We start from the raw sequence: 20,065 nt of genomic DNA, 5'->3' as shown, positions 1-20,065 counted from the left end.
TGTCAATATATTTCGTATTCACATCGGCTATTTTCGATAAAAGTTTAGTCCTACGCGGCTTTATTGGTATATATTTTATTTTGTATTTGCTCATGTTGGCTAGAATAAAATTTTAAATCCAGCTACAGATGCATCATTATGAATGTTTCAAAGGCCTCAAATAACGAAAATTGAAAATTTGGCTTACACACTTCCTTCAAACGCTGTGTAAACATTTGAGTACCGATTACCAATTCTACTGGTCTACGGTAATTCTGTCAAGCAAATTATGTAGAATAAGGTCTTTGTATCAGCACAGTTCCGTCGCTACCCACGCTAACGATATACAGTCTCCCAAAAGCCCCGCCCACATTATGCCCGTCGCCTATCCTTGGAGCGGGGCTGTATATCATCGCCCACACCAAAAACTAGTTTCTTACTACAGTGATTAAAATAAGCAAGCTGCTTCTTTGAAAAGAATATACATAGGGATAAAGTTGTAAGGATAAGAAATCTGCTGCAAATTGGGTTTGAACTCACATTCTCCAGTTCTGCGGACATCCATATACCGTATCCAATTCACTACAATATTCTGAAAATCATGTTTTGCATTATCTTCAACAATATTATTTTATTATATAATTTTTAGAGGAATAGAAAATTTTCATCTCGGCATAAAGCTTTTATTGAAAATATTCATCAAGTCGGGGCCACTCACATAGTTTCAGCTGATACAATAAGACAAACTCATCTACTGCAGCAAACTCAAACAAAACATCATGGTTTATGCAGCACACATTCAAGTCTCTCTTTCCCATTTATGGCAGTTTTCACACTGACAAAGCTGCTTCGGCTGGTGGGACCACATGAACATCCTGTAATCAGTAAAACAATTGCAATAAATATATGTCATTCAGAGATATGTCAATCTGACGCGTATCTACTGGAAGCTTTCAAATTGGGAGTTTGAGAGATTGCGAGTGTAATTTTAAAAACGAATAAATGTTTAACAAAAGCACAAGTACGCCAAGCCAACGATTAGAAGCTTTGGTTCTGGAAGTTAAAGATTTGCATTGATCAAGTGAGAAGTGAACATCTAAAGTCAAATCATAAATATAATTTTCTAGATAAAACTGCCACAGAAAACTTGAAGCAAATGTAGCTAGGTGAACCGATAAAAAATTACAAAACGATGATTAGTGATAGCAAAAAGTTATAACTTTATTAATTAGTAAATGTATTATTGAGTACTAGAAATATTACCTTTAGTATATTCATCAATCTAAGCCATTGTATTGCTAGATGCTGTGGATTAAAAAGAAGCCGTCAAGAACTCACTGTACATACGTATCTCGCACGCGCAGGAAATTACATTTTAGCCTCAAACAAGGAAATATAATCTGAATGTAAACTCAACAGTATATCTATAAAAGACTCAAAGTAAAAGATAAATTTACCTCCATTCTCCGATCTTCCTCCGTAGCACTTTAACCACTTGATGCCCAGAAAACTCGGAGTCACCTTCGCAGTAACTTCACAGCAATTTTTACAATTATTTTGTTCGCCAAAAAATGTGTCGATCGAGTAATTCATTAAAGTAACAATGTTAATTAATTTAGTAAATATCGATGTCCATGTGATTTAATAATAGAGTAAAATTCCTAAATTTGAGATCACAGACAACGCGTTTTACGAGTGATAACATTTATTACGACCTATATAAAAATTTCGCGCTGATGATTGGCTAATGAAGCGACATTATATTTATCGATTGGGGTTTCTTTTTAGATGTATCACTAGTGACGTCACGAAAGAAGCACCCGCTGGAACTTGAGTTTTTTAAAAGAGGACCTCATTCAAACGCATATATCTCCAAACAGGGTTGGTCTTCAAGAACAAAAATGGCATCAAAATGTAGCTGATGTTATAGCCTTTAATGGGTCTTAATTTCATTAAATCGACCTTTTTTGACGCAACCACATCTTTAAGAAGCAATCATATCAGACCTAGGTAATTAGTTTAGTTGCCCGGTATTTATATACGTGAGGGCCTGCCTCGTTGACTCATGCATGAACTGATTCTTTTTCTTCTGGCTGGCTACTTACCAGTTTTGTTCTGGCACTGTCAGTTTCTAACTTACCTGCCAACTCTCACACATTGAGCATGAAACTCACGCAATTGCCCCATGCCTCACGCATCTCACACCAGTGTCACACAATTGCCCCTTTTACCCAAGCAAACCTGTTTTTTTTGCCCCAATCTTCAAGTAGTAATCATATACTTACTACTAATAAACAACTATGTATAAACATATTTGTGGCGTTCTCATCTATCAATAACCTCCACCTCCAGACATGTGGTTTCCACATAGAGTTATATTATCTCTCGCTGTGGTGCTTTTACACGCTATGAAAATTTACCCCACTTATCAATTCTTCGCCGTTTTTTATTGCCCCCAAAATGGACTCTCACTCCTTTCCCCACTCCAGGGTTGGCAGGTCTGGTTTCTAAGTTTGCTTTGGCTGAGCCATTGATCCCTTAGTTTGGCTGAGCCAAGTTTCTGGTCATCTAGCGCCCTTGTTAATGAGCTGTGGGTTGGAAAGGAAATCGCCGGCTGCCACAGCATTATTATCATTATTATCCAACACTAAATAAAAGCATTAAACAATGAACCCCACATAAAACCATAAAAAATTACTTTTAATTCAATTAAAAATTGTAACAAGATTAAACTGATGAAGAAATATACATTTAACAAGTGCTTTCATCATTGCTCTGACATCGCATTACAGACGGACAAACTAAGGTATAACCAGCCTATTCAGGAAAGGAACCCTTTGTTTGTAAAGGTTGTGCTAGATATATGGCTCTAATATAATTTTAATTAAGCAAAGTGTTGACATCTATGTATATATGTACACATGTATTTATAAAAAGTTGTAGATATACTGGAGATGGTTAGAGAAATCAATACGAAATAAAATGTTAGTAGAATATAGTATAATGGTTATGTTAAATATAGATATGATTACTGATATAGCTTGCTGCATGTGTAAGAATTTTTATTTGTATTTGCAAACAAAAGTTATATATATTTGTATATGTAGATTACTTGATTACTTGAGTAAGAAAAAAATTCAAAAAATAAAAACCTAACATGAACAGAGGCATGGCCCCATTATCGTTAATAGTAACGAGTCATTATGTTGTCACCTTAGGTTAACAACTATTTCCTTGGTCCAGATATATACTTGCTCAAAATATACACCCCCTAATTGAACAAACTATATGCGATGATAATCAAGTAAATGAATAATAAGTGTTCATTTTCACTCCCAATTTTACGTTCATACTAACTACCATTTTGAAGATGCATATTGACCTGTTTTAAGAATCAGCCATGCTTTAAAATACATGGTTAAAGTGGGAAAGTCTAGGCATAATGTGATCCACGAATAAAATGACCATCTTATACAGTCCCCCTCTTATAAAATGACTCATAAAATACTCCTCCCACGAACTAAAACTCTCATAAAATTACCTTTTCATAGAATGGCCTTCTCATAAAATGCCCTTCTGATAAAGTGGCCTTTTTAAAAATGACTCTCTTATTAAATGATGCACTGATTAAATGAACTTTCCATAAAATTACACGCTCATGAAATTACCCTCTCATAACATGGCTTTCTTATAAAATTAACCTCTCAAAATATGATCCTTTTCTAAAATGACCAACCCATAAAATGACCCTTTTATAAAATAACTTGCTCATTAGACTACATGACCCTCGCATGAAATGACCTTCCATTAAAATACACATTCATGAATTGACTCTCTAGTAGCATGACCCTATCTTAAAATGACCCTTTCCTGAAATTGTGTTTGTTAGCATTAATAAAATCAGAGTAGCACTTTTCAATGCCAAAAGTTACTACTGGCGCCATTAAGTTTTGCTGAGTGTCACATGATCGCTGTAAACGTGACCTAACTTCAATCATGTGTTTTTAATAGTGCAATGGTTGATTGTAAAATGTTCTGGTATATTTCAAAGTTCAATTGGCAATATTATTAAGCTATTAGCATAGTTAAACTCCCCTAGTCCATGTTATAGTGAGCTACACTGTATCCCTACACCTTTACCTCTGAACCTGTGTGTTGTTGAGCGTTTGCTTCCTGTTTCAAATATCTAAGATAAAATAGTCATGAATCTCTTTTTAATGATTGTATTTGATAATATAGACTTGTACATAAAATTTACCTTTCAAGGTTCAGATTTCTTCACATAGTACTGTATTTACTTAAGAGCTATATAGCAGGTTGGCGCTGTGAAACAAATAACTAGTTTCAGTATATTCCTACATGATTCGTCGCTCCAACATACAATGGTTTCAACTTACAAATATAACAACAGGTGATAGCCGGGTCAAGAGAAGTCAGCACGACCGGCAAATATAGCGACAGGCCAAGGGAAGCCAGGCCAAGAGAAGTCAGCACGACTGGCGGGTCGTGCTTTGGCAGTTAGGCCCTGCCGTGCTGCAGAAGAGAGTTTGAGTAGGCTCTTACTGTGGCTGCAAGTACAGTTGACTAGCCGTTGGCTGGAAGGGGCAGTCGGTTCGACTACTGAGCAGGCAGAAAACAGACCGACCTGCAACCAAGCCGGCAGAAAAACTACCGACCTACCTCCTAGCAGAGACATGAACCACTGACCTGCTACTGAGTAACAGGTCAGTGTAAGGGATGACCTGTTACTACGTCGGTCGTCTCGGCAGAGGGCGGAGCGCGGAGCCTATCAATACACTTCCTATATTAGTAGCCCTGAAGAGCCAAAGAAAGCAGAGCACCTGGAATTCTTATTTAATGCAGCTCAATTGTATGCACGCTCTTGACTGTATATATATATATATATATATATATAATTATATATATATATATAATTATATATATATATATATATATATAATTATATAGTCTGTGAGACAACCTAGTTGTTTCATGGCAGGAAGTCAACTCTCATTGGTAATGGGATTTGTGTCCCTTGCCTAAGCTCTGAGCTGCACTGATGAGGCTTCAATAGCCGCAACAGTACTGTCTGTAGCATGAGTAATTATGTATATATATACTTGTGATATAGGCCTATATGTATTTGCCTTATATACTCAAACTGGTATGGTTCCCTGTGGGTAAGAAAAAGGACCCAGCAGTTTCCTCTACACAAAGTAGATTTAACACCGTATGCCGAGGTTTAACTGGGTGTTGGAGCATTTAGTTTCACTAAATGAAAAAGGTCGTTGGTAGTTTTTCTTTCTGTCTCTATTGCTTATTAAGTTCTGTGTGCTAACTCAAAAACAATGATAGGAGACATCGAGCTATAAACAAGGTATGACTCACACACAAATTTTAGAGGTCATAAAGGTCAAAGAGCAGTCTGGCAGTGTATGTAAACAATGAATCAGTGTATAGCAACTTCATGAACAAGGAAAACAACTGTCTAGCAAACAACTGGCTAAACAACGCAATCAGATTTTTAAAGAATCATGAGTATTGCAAGGTGTCGGTTAAGCTACTAATTTGATTAGATGATGGCAAATCATAGCCGAAATAGAATCTGTGAATTTTGTTTGGTATAATTATTAGAACATTTCATAATAGTTTAGAAATTTCCAAGGTTAAGAAGAATGTCCATTTGTTATATTGATTAACAATAAAAGCGGAGCAACAAGCTGCAACCACCTAGCGCTAAGCAGCCCGCCAGCAAGCAACTGCCAACAAGCAATGGCCGACAGGCAACTGGCAACAAGCAACTGACAACAAGCAATGGTCGACAGGCAACTGGCAAAGGGCAACTGACAACAAGCAATGGCCGACAGGCAAATTAAAACAAGCAACTAGCAACAAGCAACTGCCAACAAGCAATGGCCGACAGGCAACTTACAACAAGCAATGGCCGACAAGCAACTGGCAACAAGCAACTGGCAACTAAAAAAAGGTGGCAAGTAATAAAAAACAAATCACAAGCAACTAGCAACAAGCAATTAGAATCAAGCATAAGATAATAAGCAACTGGCAACAAGTAGCAATCAACACACTACTGGCAATAAGCAAGTCAACAGGCAGATAAAATGGTGGGCGGGTCCGATCTGGCAAAATGTAGGTATGTACTATATTTGTAATGACCTTGTGTGGTAGAAGCTTGCGAGCGTGTTCAACGAAACATTCTAAATTTTGAACAAATTAATTTTTAATATTTTTCGGTTTTAACAAAGCTGCACGACTTAGATTATATAAGCTAAAAATCTATGACCACTAAAAATCTTAAGTTGATTTACGGAATGATGTATTTTAGAAATATGTAATATTGGAGTTTGGATTGAGCAATTGAAAAATTGTTTGTTTTTATTTCATTCTTATATTTTTTAACTTTATTCCTTACTAGAATTTTTGCTAAATCATCAGACTTACGCTTTTCAAAGTCACTACACTTTTACCAACATTTAAATTTGTGTTATATCCTGTTCCGACTTTCTTTCGCGAGCATTATTGTATTGACAGGATTCATTCTTGCAGTTATACTTCCCTCAGCGTGTCAATTCAGTTCTTATCTATTTTTGCTATCAAAACTTTAGCCTTTGCCTTTATTTTTGCCAATCTTTTAATCTATCAATCCTTTGCCAACCATAAGTGACGGATACCACCGTAAGTGACGGATACCACCGTAAGTGACGGATACCACCGTAAGTGACGGATACCACCGTAAGTGACGGATACCACCGTAAGTGACGGATACCACCGTAAGTGACGGATACCACCGTAAGTGACGGGTACCACCATAGTATATCTAATATTTCCTGTTTACAAACAACACTCACAGCTAGCAGTGTGTTTACAATCAGTCATATGTTGGTTTAGACGCCGATGCAGAGACCATTTATTGATGCATCGATAAGTAATTGATACTTGTGTAGATTTGAGCAAGCATTGTCTTTTAAAGGTTGACTTGCAACAAGATTCACATTACAGTTATTTGATATCAAAAGATTTACCATGTCTTACTCTGTTGTGTTGTAGGTTCCAAATATGTGGAAATGTGATTACAAGCTCTTAAAAGCTCAAAAATGAAAAGCCGCCGTAGATTGGAATCTCTTTATTTTGATGACGTAGCCATGAAATTTGGTTATTGTCTTGCCACGTGATGTTCTCACGTGAATTGAAAGGCCAATAAAAAGCTCAATATAAAACTTATCGTAGCCCTAGTTTATGACAAACGCTTCAGGTTTTACCGAAGACTCCGTATCACATATAGATGCTCGCTACTTTACAGTTTTGTTTCGGCTTGAACTAATCGTCAAGTCGGAATCTGATCATGTGGCCCAATACCTCGAAAATAATTTTTGCATCACTTTTCGATTATCACAGGTGACCAACAGGCTCGTCATGATTATCAGATAATGATATGTACTCATTCGAGGTAAGGTTAAAAAATTGAATGAATTTTTACGGTAAGTTATAAGATATCACTGCTAAAAGTGACAGCATTACAATGACGATAAAACAGATGCGTAAGAACAATAGACATGGTTTTATTGAATGCGTGAAGTATATTTGTGAAAATATTTCGACGAATAAGGTTGCATGAAAGTGTAAACAGAAACCATCTACCACAACTACGTCACATTTAAACCGTTTCGGAAAGATAATCCAAACTACGGCGGTCTCGTGTGGCTGCGATTAACTGTTCGTTTTTGAGCTTTTAAGAGCTTGTAATCGCCTTTCCACATATTTTGCACCTACAACACAACAGAGTAAGACATGGTGAATCTTTTGATAGCAAATAACTGTAATGGGTATTTTGTTGCAAGTCAACCTTTAAATAAGCGAAGAGATAGTGACCATTTGTCCAATTCACAAGTGGCAATACAAACCACAGTACGGCCTGTATCCAGTAAGCGCTAGTCAACGGTGACACGTCTGACTCATTGAGTAATCATATTAAGCAAGGCTCCGCCTCCTATCGGCTGTCAACCGCCATCGCTCATGCGTGCAAGGGTTGACCGTGCTATATGAAAGTGGAACAATTGCTATGGACGCGTCTAGCTCCGTAGTACATTTGTTACTAGTGACTAGTAAAAGCTTCATACTTCTGCTTCAGCTTTGATATTCATTCATCAGGGAGAAAATACTGATTTCTTAAGAAGTGAAATCTATCGCAGGTAAACTACACGTACTTATCTCACGCCTGTTGTGATTCTGGTAGATCGATGACTTCCTTTTTGTCCAGTTTACTGATTAACGGAAAGGTTTAGTTTCGGTTTCTATTGGTCATTTGCTGAGACAAGCAGAAGTTTTCATGATATAGAAGATGTTGAGACGGTCGATCTACAAAGTAATGGAAGGAATTGTTACGCTACAATATACATTCTTTTTACAGCATGCAGCGATTCGTTCCTGATTCCTTAACGCGCGCCACAAATCGTGACGCCGATGCAGTAAAAGTTGTTGTCGCTACCTCTTAGTTAGCTACTAAGTTTGTAGTTAGTTTTCCTTCTCTAATGGTCTATTCAGAGTTAATTTGTAGTTATTTCCATTTTTATAATTTTACTGAGCGTTTAAACGACAATATTGCTCCATGATTTGCTATATACATGTAGTTCATTTTATGCACTGGTCTTGAATGACAGTGCCAGGGCATCCCTGAGTATATATTCAGTTTACAAATGTAGAGCAGTATGGCTTATTATTGTTTGTGACGTAGTACAAGTGCTCTGAACAGCTCTGAACAGGGATCTAGCTAATGTCATTGAAACCCTTAACCCTTCACTCATAGTGGCGCTCAAATAGAGGTTGCGCTCATATAGAGGTGGCGTTCAAATGAAGGTGGCGTTAAAATACCGGTTTTACGGTAAATATATATATATATATACACACAAAGGAATTGTATTTATGGTCACGTTGTCTATAAAAGTGCTCTAAGTTTCCTGAGCTGATCTAAAATAGATATAAAAAGTGTGAAATTTTGATAAAACCGTATTACTCAAAGTTTCATGTAAAACAATTTTCAGATACAGTATTAACATAGCAGTTAAAATATACTGTTTCACTCACCTAAAATAGATATAAAAAGTGTGAAAATTTGATAAAACTGTATGACTTAGAGTTTTGTGCTGGTGGTAAAATAACATGCACTCTCAGACACTGGTGGTAATTAATGCCTGTTGGTTCTTATATATTATTATCATCAAATAATCCAAGGTAAGCTAAACAGTTGAAGTCATTATAGATAATTATGAAGGTTGAAATTTAGAGGGCATAAATTTACTTAAATGGCGACAAGATGAGATAAGACCTCGTTTGTTGTTTAGACTAGCCATTTATGGTTTGCATCGGGTGTAATACTTCTCAACGATACAAAGGTTGCGCACATATTTCTCATTATAGTTTGCAGTGCCTTGGTGATTATTCGCCAGTCGATGTTGTATTCGATGTCGTTGTCTTTAAGCTGCCAAACATATTTGCTAGGTTCGGTTGAACCAGGTAATGTTCCGGCGTCGGGTGGTTGTGTTCTGCTTTGATGTTCTAGGTTGGAATGTCAGTATGTGTTTATGTTGACTTTCTTTGAGGGCTGCTTGGTACATTGGGGTTGTTTTTTTTAATGCTGATTGGTCGCCAGATTGGTGCTGATTATCACCAGCGTCTGCCGAGTGCATGTTATTTTACCACCAGCACGAAACTGTAAGTCATACAGTTTTATCAAATTTTCATACTTTTTATATCGGTTTTAGGTGAGTGAAACAGTATATTTTAACTGCTATTTTAATACTGTATCTGAAGATTGTTTTTACATGAAACTTTGAGTCATACAGTTTTATCAAACTTTCACACTTTTTATATCTATTTTAGATCAGCTCAGGAAACATGGAGCACTTTTATAGACGTGACCATAAATACAATTTTTAACTTAATTTCTTTTAAAGCTACATATAATATGATACGGTCTTGTGGTTATTGATTGTGAAAACTAGCCATTATCACCATAATTATCACCTATAATTTTGAGCAACAACAGATGCATATATGATGGACATAAAAGACCAACATGCACAACCCAAAAGTCTATCTTTGGTTTCTGCTTTGCTATTACAATGTAAGCCCCAACTCTTAGTAATAAGAAGAGTAATAATAATAAGAGTAATAATAAGAAGCACAGAGTAAAATTTCGCTGCAACTTAATTTCGCAGCTTTGATGAGTGCGAAAATATAGTGATGTGAAAATAAATGCAGTGAAACAAACATAATTAGATTCCTCAGGTTCAGCTCAACGATAAGAGAAAAAAATTCAATTTGGGACTAGTTCGTAATTGTGAACCGCAGGTAGAATGGTGTGGGCGAAGTCGATAATGCAACTAATCACTTGCTGCCATTTGTTTCTTGGACTGTTAATGAACAAAGCTATTTAATTTTGCGTTTTCGCTCGTTCGTTATGGTAGTTTAGTTTCGCTCATGAAATTTTCGCGAGAGGATGACTCCACGAAAACGTGAAAATTAGATAAGGCGAATACATAAGTGTCTTAGGGTAAAAACTGACACTGCTCTCTTCTAGTCACCAACTAGTAAATTAAAGTGTAAGCTGGCAGCGGGCTACGCCGTTATCTGTCCAATACATCTTGTTGATAAAGGCAGCTGAGGCTTTGTAAAGGCCTGCATTACTTTCTAGGTTCAGGAACTACTAATGAGGAAGTAGTCATGGCTTTTCTACCTGTCACAAATTACTAGTTCAGCCTTTTTAATAAGTCTTTTTTACATGAATATTTCTCTCAAACCGCTTACTGCCTGCGTTTGTGATGACTCATGTGCCAACATCAGCCCACTGTTGATTCTTTGTCTTATTCTTCTATTGGTCTTTAGTGAAACCAAGAGACAATATCTACTTTGTTAGTTCCCCGATATTTGTACCCCGAGGCTTAGTTACACATACCAATGAAATGTGTTGTTTGCGAAGCCAATGTGAGGATGTGCCGGCAACGTGATGCCAATGCGAATCAATGGTTCCGTCAAAATGAAAATGTTTTGACCATGTTTGTAGAGATAGTCTCCGATTGACTGACATCTGACTCCAATTAACTTACTGTAGGTTCGTTTTCATTTTTTTTCTTTTTCTAGTCATATCAGGTTTTATTTAAACTTTGATTTGAAATAATCATGTTGATAGGGCTTCTTACTAACCACTATTTATATGGCCAAAAGTACCTTGCAAAATAATATATAATAAAAAAATAAAATAATATAAAAATAAAACATAAAATACGCTAGTTGGAACTGTTTGTAAAACTTTTTATAAGATTCTATAAGTAATTGACTTTTTTGAAACCCAATTTTTTATAGTTTGTACTATATTTTGTACCATAAGTATTTTTGTACTTGCCTGTTTTCATTGTAAAGGCATAGCGCTTTGTTCCTTAGAAAAACATCAATACGAATAGCTGAAGGGACATGATTTCCATTAAAAATTGTCGATGATCCATCTAAAGGGCTGGTTCATTCAGCGATTATTCGTTGATTATGTGCATCGTAAACCGAAGGCAGCATCTAGGCAACGCAGATACGTCAGGAAAGTTTGCGGCTGTCAAACCTTCCCGATAGTTCACCGAGCATTCATGGAAGCCTGTGAAATATGTACTACCTCGGCGATGGTGATTGCCCGATCCATATTTTCTTTTGACAGTTTTTGTGTATAGCTGCATGATATATCAGCATGTCGATTCGTGTCGATGTTAATGTCATATCGACATGGCCATGCAATGCTAAGCTTATATCGATATAAGGCATATTTTTGGCCAATTTGTTGATATTGTTAATAAATCACTATTTATAATTAGATAATAGATATTGACCACAGTTTAAGTCGATTTATTACTTGTGGCATCAAGACCATTGCCACTACACATTAATCATGCGGCAGAAGAATCATTGAACATGTGGAAGTTTTTCATTGAAGTTGAAGAGAGTGATGGAACTGGGACTTTATACTTTGTACTACAATTTACTAAAAATCTAGCTCCGGTTCTGTACCAGTTCTGTACCACTGCTCAGCAAGGTGGCAAGATACTGCTTTGTTATACTTGCAACAAGTGTTCCAAGCGAGCGAATGTTTACATGCATGAAACCATCCACTCTTTAACAACGACTCTTTGCGAAAAATTTGTCGTAATGGTAGAAAGTTGTAGTTGGATTTTCAGTTTGTTGTAGTCATTTGTGTTTAGCTGTAGTTTGTTTTGGTGTTTTTAGTTTGGAGTAGAATGTTTCTGTTTCAAAATAGTTGTTTTCTAACTTTTGGTTTTATTACAATAAAATCTTCATGTATTTTACTGCAAAACCTAACATCATTCATTAGTTATTAAGAATGCAAATATCGCATTGAATATCGATATCGTAGATATTTATTGCATATTATATCGAAATGCAGAAAACTTATATCGCGCAGCTATATTCCTGTGGGGCTATCATTAAATTGCTTTCGTGACCACATTGTACAATGATAATACTATGCTATTGACATTTTGTTGATGTAAGCACGGATGAGTTGTGATAGTGTGGACGTTGTTATTACAGACGATCACCGAAGTATTGTGTGACTAAAATATGACGGGATAGTGTGAACCAACCTTTGGAGTACGCTGAGTATCATAACTATGCTGAAGTTACTTCCATAAAAATACTAGAAAATTGAGCGATTACAAAGTGGCCTTCAGACCTATGAGACCCGATTCTCATTGGTCTAGCTACTCGTCGCACATCGTCAGTGTTTAGCCCAGAGATATCATACTCAATTGTACAAATGGCCAAAATTCAAAACACTATCTAGGTCGGGGCCAAACAAGATACCCATTTGATAACCAAACAAGATAAACATTTATTGAACACATTAAAACAACATGTTTTTGGAACATAAATATGGATAAAAACAGACGGGAATATCATTCTTAAACAAACTTCAGGTTGAATTGACGCGAGAAGTAAGCAGCAAGGCATCTGAAGCATTGCATTATTGGATCTGTAGTTCTGTGCAGTATTATGTTATCAGCGCTTCATATCATGGGTCACAAATAACGATAATATAAAATGATCTTGCCGGTTAGATATGATTACAAGGTGGCCCTGGGTGGGGCTTGCAGGCTGTAAGTTTCACACATGTGGCTTAGCCAATTCAAATATCTACATACACTATGAGGCAGCTATGCATGTCATTGGTGTCTAGCCTGGTCTTGAGCTGTTAGCATAATCAATTTGTGGCTTGAAAAAAGCAATTTTACTCATTTACGAAACTAAAAGAACTCAATCGGGATTTATTTGCTCTTGGAGCAGTTTATTAAGATTAAGCTAGTACACGAGCGGGTATATGACAAAATATAACTATTGCTGTTATATTTTGTAGCCGACTATTTCCTTGATTCGGTAACAGAACTTATTGTTATGAAAAACTATTATCATTGCATCGTTGTCCTTTTTAAGAAATTTTAAAACTTCAAAATAGCATGATATTTATATCGTTGCGTTCAAGATGCAGCGTTACGCGTCTTTTTATATGTAGATCTCCTTGCGGCTATAAACGTCATAATTGCAATTTCGTTTGATTTGAGGGGTGTCACCGGGACCAAGTTTTATTTTGAAACAAACTGGTATTCAGACTAAACATAAAAATGCAAATGATAGAAAAGTACTAATACTTCCAGATGAGACGTAGAACAATTTTCATGTAAGTTCCTCACTAAAACTTTCATGTTGTAAATGGCTAATTGAATGAATAATAATAATCGTAATATAGCTTTTGCCTTTGTGGTTCATAGTAAAGGTTGCATGACTTACAATGACAAACAGTAAAGAATAATGCAAACAGTAAAATTGTGATGCAATGACTGCTGCCCCATTTTTACTGTTTAACAAAGAAAAAGCAGTCACAAAATCCATGCCTGATTCAGTAATTCTAACTAACGGTTACACTGAGTTTACTAGAGAAGCACGGGAAATATTACAGCAGCATTTGAACAACTAGCTTAGCATTCAAACTTTCAGTGGCTGTTATTGTCATAATGTAATGACCCGAGTAGCCTGCCAGGGTCAAAGTTCAAATTCCAATCATAAATCACTAGGCTTCTCTTTCAACCATATCTAGGAAATGGTCCTTCCTTCTAGCAGAAATGCTGACATTATTCCTGACCACAGTCTATACCGAAAATGGTATGACGGATAAGCTGTCTTAGCTGATGCTCAGTCTGGTCAACAGCGGATGAGGTGGTCACACTAGTTGCACTAAGGCTATTAGCTACTATGCCAATTCAAACCACAAATCGCTGGATACTTCTCCCGCGAGTGTAAACCACAAACTTGTATGCTTGGGAAAAGTAGTAGTCTTTGATATATCTAATTGTTATTAAAGATTTTAAACCGCGTTCAAATATTAATCTTTTTTCTACTATTCACCTCTAGGTTGTGACTCTTTGACAGTAATTGAAACCATAGCTAAAGTTACTGTTGCCTATGGTAACAGTAATGTTAACATAGATGATAATGAAATGGCTCTTTTTACCTTGATTGCTGAACATGTTGGTTTACAACAATTGTAAACGATAGACAAATACCGATACCTTCTGGTAAATTTTTCTAAAATTGTGTGCAAGTTCCTCTTCAAAAGATGGATAGCAAAGACATACACGTGTGTCCTTGAGCGAGTAATTACTGTGTCAGTCACGTATCGCTGAAAGTGGCATGTAGATGTTTATGGATATGCATGGTACTAGATTTCTTATCGTCTACCGTAGTCAATCTACTATATATATTTCTCGACGTTTGTCATCTGTCTGTCTTAAAAATTAAAATTGCGCATTCTGCTGGACTCGAACTCGCGAAGATCGCAACCGCAGGTTTGCGATCCAATTCTCTAACCATGAGATTATGAAAGCTCTTACAGTTCATAGCTCTTACTACATAATGTATATTTATTTTCTACTATATTTATTATATTATATATATACTATTCCATTCTTCAGTTACTATCTATTTTCTACTATATTATTATATTATACCGGAGAAATGATGCAGATAGTAACTGAATTGCTTTAAAAAAAGGTTCGATTCTTACGTGTCTCGAACTCATGATAATCTGGTTAGCATGCGGATAGTACTAGTAAGCTAACCGGCCGCCTTCCTACACAGTAAAATAACCTATTCTATAATGATACCTGGCTCTTTGATGTTTGCAAATTGGGAGAGTGATGAGAGCTGACTCATTACAGCTTATTTAACTGTAAAAGCAGACAACTCCAAGAAATGACAGGCTCAATTGGTGATCCTAGAACTTTTGTTTTCCTTATAAATGCGCTACCATCTATCTGATTAGAAACCCATAATCTTTAGATAACATCACACTGAAGAAACAATATAGTTGGTAATTAATGTGCTTAAAAGGTTTGTACAGGACTCAAACTTGAGGCATTCAGGTTAAGATAACAACCCTACCAACTACGCTAATCAACTGCTGTTGCTATTCGCTGAAAATATTTACTATAATAAGAGCGGGACTTCATGAAACCATATTTTTTTCGATTGATAGAATAGTTATAAGAGAAAACAGCCAGAGCTTCATGCATTACCTCTTTAAAGATGTGATTGTGTCAAATTTTAGTTAATACTAACAGAAAGTTTCCTTTGCACTCGTTAAGGACAATAATATTGCGATCGGTGTACCCGTTCATTCATTGTAATCACACAATCAGTATACGACTTTGTGTTGATAATAAAAGAAATCCTGAGCTATGTCGGACTTACTGCTAGTATATATTTATTTAAGAATTTGTCATTCCGTACTTTGTAGGGTTTGAATAGGGAATTCTAACAAACCACCATATTTTGTTTACAAGCCAAGGTTGCCAGTGGCTAGTAACTTATTTACTGATAGGCCTAGTTACAAGCGGAGGGCAATGGTGCTAAATAATGGATACCGTAAAACCTTTATTTGAACGTTATGGTGCTCTATTTTTCAACCCTTCTGTTAAAGTGGTTCTTTATTAGAGGTGATGGTCAAGTAAAGGGTGGTGTTGTATTTTTCAAACACCTCTTCAGAGTGTTGAGAAGATAAATTTAGGCCTTTCATAGACGAATCGAATGTCACCTATATTTTGCACTCTTCGGGCGGTGCTCCATTCACCCTCTTAGATGCGAGGAATTTGCTAACCTACCTCCAACTTGTCCTAGATATTTAAATAAATATGCACGAGGAAGCTGATACATGTCTCTACCATTTGATATCTATTGCTTGCAATTAACCCGCAATGGTCTTATAGCCGGCGTTGCAATTTAAAGTTATTTAAGTCATTCTAAATTTGAAGACATATTTTCATTTATAACTATAATTAACAAAGTTGCATGAATGCCCAATGCACTCATCTGTATGTTTGCCACAGTTTGCATCCAAATGTGGCTTTTTATTTTGCAATTTATTTTTTTTTGCTATAGCGCCAGAATTATGAGCAAAGATTCATTGTGAGCTGCGTTCAGGTTACTGCAATCATGTTATCAAATATTATGCTATAAATTTGCAAATTTACGACTTTTATAATAATAGTCTATCAAATGCTACAAATATATATTTAAAGACATGTGACAAAAACAAACCAAAATTATAATACATGCAGCAACAGAAATAAACATTTAAAACAAGCATCAACATTTTTAAAACGAAAAAATTTGTATCGTTTGCTTGGCCAGTTGCATTCTGTTTGTTGCTTCTGTTTGGAACCATTTCATATTCTTCTTACTGTTTAATACCTTCCGCAGTGTCCTCTGACCTCAACCTGTCTTCTGTGCAGTTGAGCGTATTAGCATTCAAACAATTTCTTTTAGCAAAGCAAAGCTTTTACATGATACTATTGTGAATATAAACTTTTAGCGCAAATAAAGAGAAACCGCTTGCAATCAAATTAGCCTCAAATACATAGTAGCACATTTTCTGTTGTAAATACGAAAACATTTTTCCACATACATCGAAGTATCATGGCTGCGCTAGAAAAAGAACTACTATTAGCCTGATACGGTTACTTATAATTTCTTTGGTGTTGCTTTACGAAAAAACCTAAAGGTCTGAAGTCAAAAAATGGACTTTGAAACGAACAGAAGCAACAAACAAATTAATTTTTATTGACGTAATCGAGTCAATATTAGTAGGGTTTTGGGGACACTTTTCTACTGGTCACTCGCTATTTTAGATTTGTAAAAGTTAGGAATGTCAAATTATATTGGTCAAATAGATGTGGCGTTCAATTAAAGGGGGGGGGGTGGGGCGTTCAGATACAGGTTTTATGGTATATCCATGTTATTATTGCTAATGTAAACTGACTAATTGACTTGCATTTCTTCATTCTCTCCTTGAGTTGCTGCATGTTGCTTCAAGGAAGCAACATATGCTTCAAGGAAGCAACATTTGGATAAAACATGACTCATATTGTGTTATTGACGCTTTTACATCTATTGTGCTAAATCAGTGCTTGGCAAGTGTGAAGTCGCGAGTGGTTGGAGGCGCTTCTGTATTCATTCAGTGCACATTTTTGAGGTGTTCGCAAAATATTTAACATTGGCTTGAGGCTCACATTCACTTATTATTCATGCCTACAGACGCCCTTAAAATTGGAGCTATCCCATACATGTTGCTTTTAATGATATGAAATATGTAGTTACTAGCCTATGAGTTAGATAAATTCCTCCTTTATTAAACACCTTGGCTTGTAGCCATCAACCATTGACAAACAGCAATGTTTTTTCAAAGTGCTTTGTATTTCCATACAATCACATTAGAGGGTACGCAAGACGAAATGCATAACCATTTTCATCATCAATTTAATTTAGTATGCTGTAAACAATTGTTTAGGCTTAATAAGATTAATGAACTTGGAGTTGTCTTCTGGATGCAGTTTTCCATGATATCCAATTGATAGGTAATTGCTCTATCGATTAAATGATGAACTATGGATGAGTTTGGTTAGGAAAATGTTTACATTCCCATGCGCATGTGTTTTATACAGCTTGATTATTGCAGTTGATACATGTTGAGGAACGTCTCTGGCCATCACAGCATACATTTATAGCGCATGAAAAAGTTCTTTATATGTATATAAACTAGGACACTTATGTATTCGCCTCATCCAACTTTTGCGTTTTTGCGGAGTCATCCTCTCGCGAAAATTTCATGAGCGAATTTAAACGAAAACGTGGATTATATAGCTTTGTTTATCGATAGTCCAAGAAATTAAAATGGCAGCAAGCTATCAAATTGTATTATCGATCTCGGCCAATTAATTCTACCTGCGCTTTACAATTACAAACTACAGTCATACTTCAACTTACGAGCTTAATGCGTTCCGAGACTGAGCTCGTATGTCAATTTACTCGCATGTTGGTGCAATTAATTTATATATAGAACAATTAAATATATATTGATTGGTTTCCATACTCTAAAAAAATGCAAATAAAACACTCAAAACAAGATGTTGTAACAGAAAGAACATGTTGGCTATTGTCCTTACGTACTACATGCTTTCAAAAAGCAACAAATAAAAAATAATGCAAGGAAATGTGATTAATTAAAATGTAAAATTAAATACATACAATAGCAGTTAACACTCGCATTTGCCAGGGAGGGAGATATAAGTTATCCTTCGTTACAACAGTTGACTTTGATAAATTTAGATTTTATCAAAGTGTTAAAAGACAAACTTAGAAGCAAACCTAAAAGCAAACTTTCATTTTCAACTAAACGTAATTAAAATTTCTTCGGCGCTCATAGTTTGAAATTTCTCACTGGTTAGCGAGAAATCTTTCCTTTTTTTCGCTTTCACGACTAGCCGGCCGTTTTAAGATAAACCTATCTAAGGACGTTTGCCTTTGTCGCCCTTGCAACATGTTGCGATTAGGACGAACACAGGTGTCGTCACAAATGGTTAACACACGATCACTAGCCAACTTGTCCGAATGTCTATTAAACAGTTTGGATAGATAGCGCCGGCCTTTTCACATTGCATCGTTTCAGTTACGCTGTCACCGGCCAATTGTTTGTTCAATGCCATCAGCGGTCGTGAAGATCGCTGCACCGTTTAGAAACTATGGCTAGTCCTTTTGCGAACTAAATGCCCTGAATATAATCCTTCTGTTTGATAATTATGAATGTATTTCTGTCATATTGCCGAGCTATCTGAATCACGCATACACATTTCGCATATTTTTCAATACTTTTCCGTTTAATATCGACTGTTATCATTTGCTTTTTCTTTGTATTATCTTTCATTTTACTGGCAAACTTTCGGTCTACGCACAGTACTTTTAATTCACATAATTCTGCACAGAAAATCGTGCACAAAAAAACACGGTACAACAGTATAACCTGAGCAGTTGAAAAATACAGAGTGATGCTGTTCTAATAAAACACCTCCGACATACTTGGCAACTCACTCAAGTGCTCGTATCTCAAACATGGCTCGTATGTTAGTGCTAACACTTGCTAGAAAGCTGGCTCGTATCTTAAGTTTCTCGTACGTTGAAGCACTCGTAAGTTGAAGTATTACTGTAGTCCCAAATTGAAAGATTTTTTCTTACCGGTGAACCGAACCTGAGGAATCTAATTATGTTTGTTCTACTGCATTTATTTTCACATCACTATCTTTTCGCACTCGTCAGAGCTGCGAAATCAAGTTGCATCGAAATTTTACTCTGTATGCTACTCACGAAACTAAATTCTAGCGAAATATATTTGTCCTAGGGTAAGGTAATTCTGTACATATTGCCTATTTATAAAGGAGGCAAATAAGCAATATTTACATTGCCTATTTACATGTACATAGGCAATGTACAGGTTAATAAGAATTGTACATGTACATTGTAATAGGCAATGTACAAAATTGCCTATTGCAATTTTTGGCAATTTGTAAATAGACCAAAAATTTACGGAAAACATTCGCAGAAGCTCGATATCGAACCTCTGCGTATAACTTGTGAGTACATACCGTGTCTAAATGTGGAACTATCTTTTACTAAATTTTCTATGTTATTA

The 20,065-nt window shown here is 36.0% G+C and overlaps 1 protein-coding gene across 6 annotated transcripts in view; it reads left to right on the top strand.

Annotated features, from left to right (window-relative positions):
• Positions 1-8,051: 8,051 nt before the first annotated feature.
• LOC137398550 (serine/threonine-protein kinase pakA-like) overlaps positions 8,052-20,065 on the top strand; it is a 59,690-nt gene continuing 47,676 nt past the window's right edge. For 5 of the 6 annotated variants that reach the window (XM_068084675.1, XM_068084679.1, XM_068084677.1 and 2 more), the window contains exon 1: positions 8,052-8,186. The gene's annotated coding sequence lies outside the window, so the exon portion shown is untranslated. The remainder of the gene's footprint in view (positions 8,187-20,065) is intronic. The other variant, XM_068084678.1, reaches the window with a different exon arrangement.

The sequence above is a fragment of the Watersipora subatra genome, chromosome 6 (assembly GCF_963576615.1).
Source record: "Watersipora subatra chromosome 6, tzWatSuba1.1, whole genome shotgun sequence".
In the NCBI taxonomy this organism is placed as follows: Eukaryota; Metazoa; Bryozoa; class Gymnolaemata; order Cheilostomatida; family Watersiporidae; genus Watersipora; species Watersipora subatra.
This window is presented reverse-complemented; position numbering and strand designations above follow the sequence as displayed.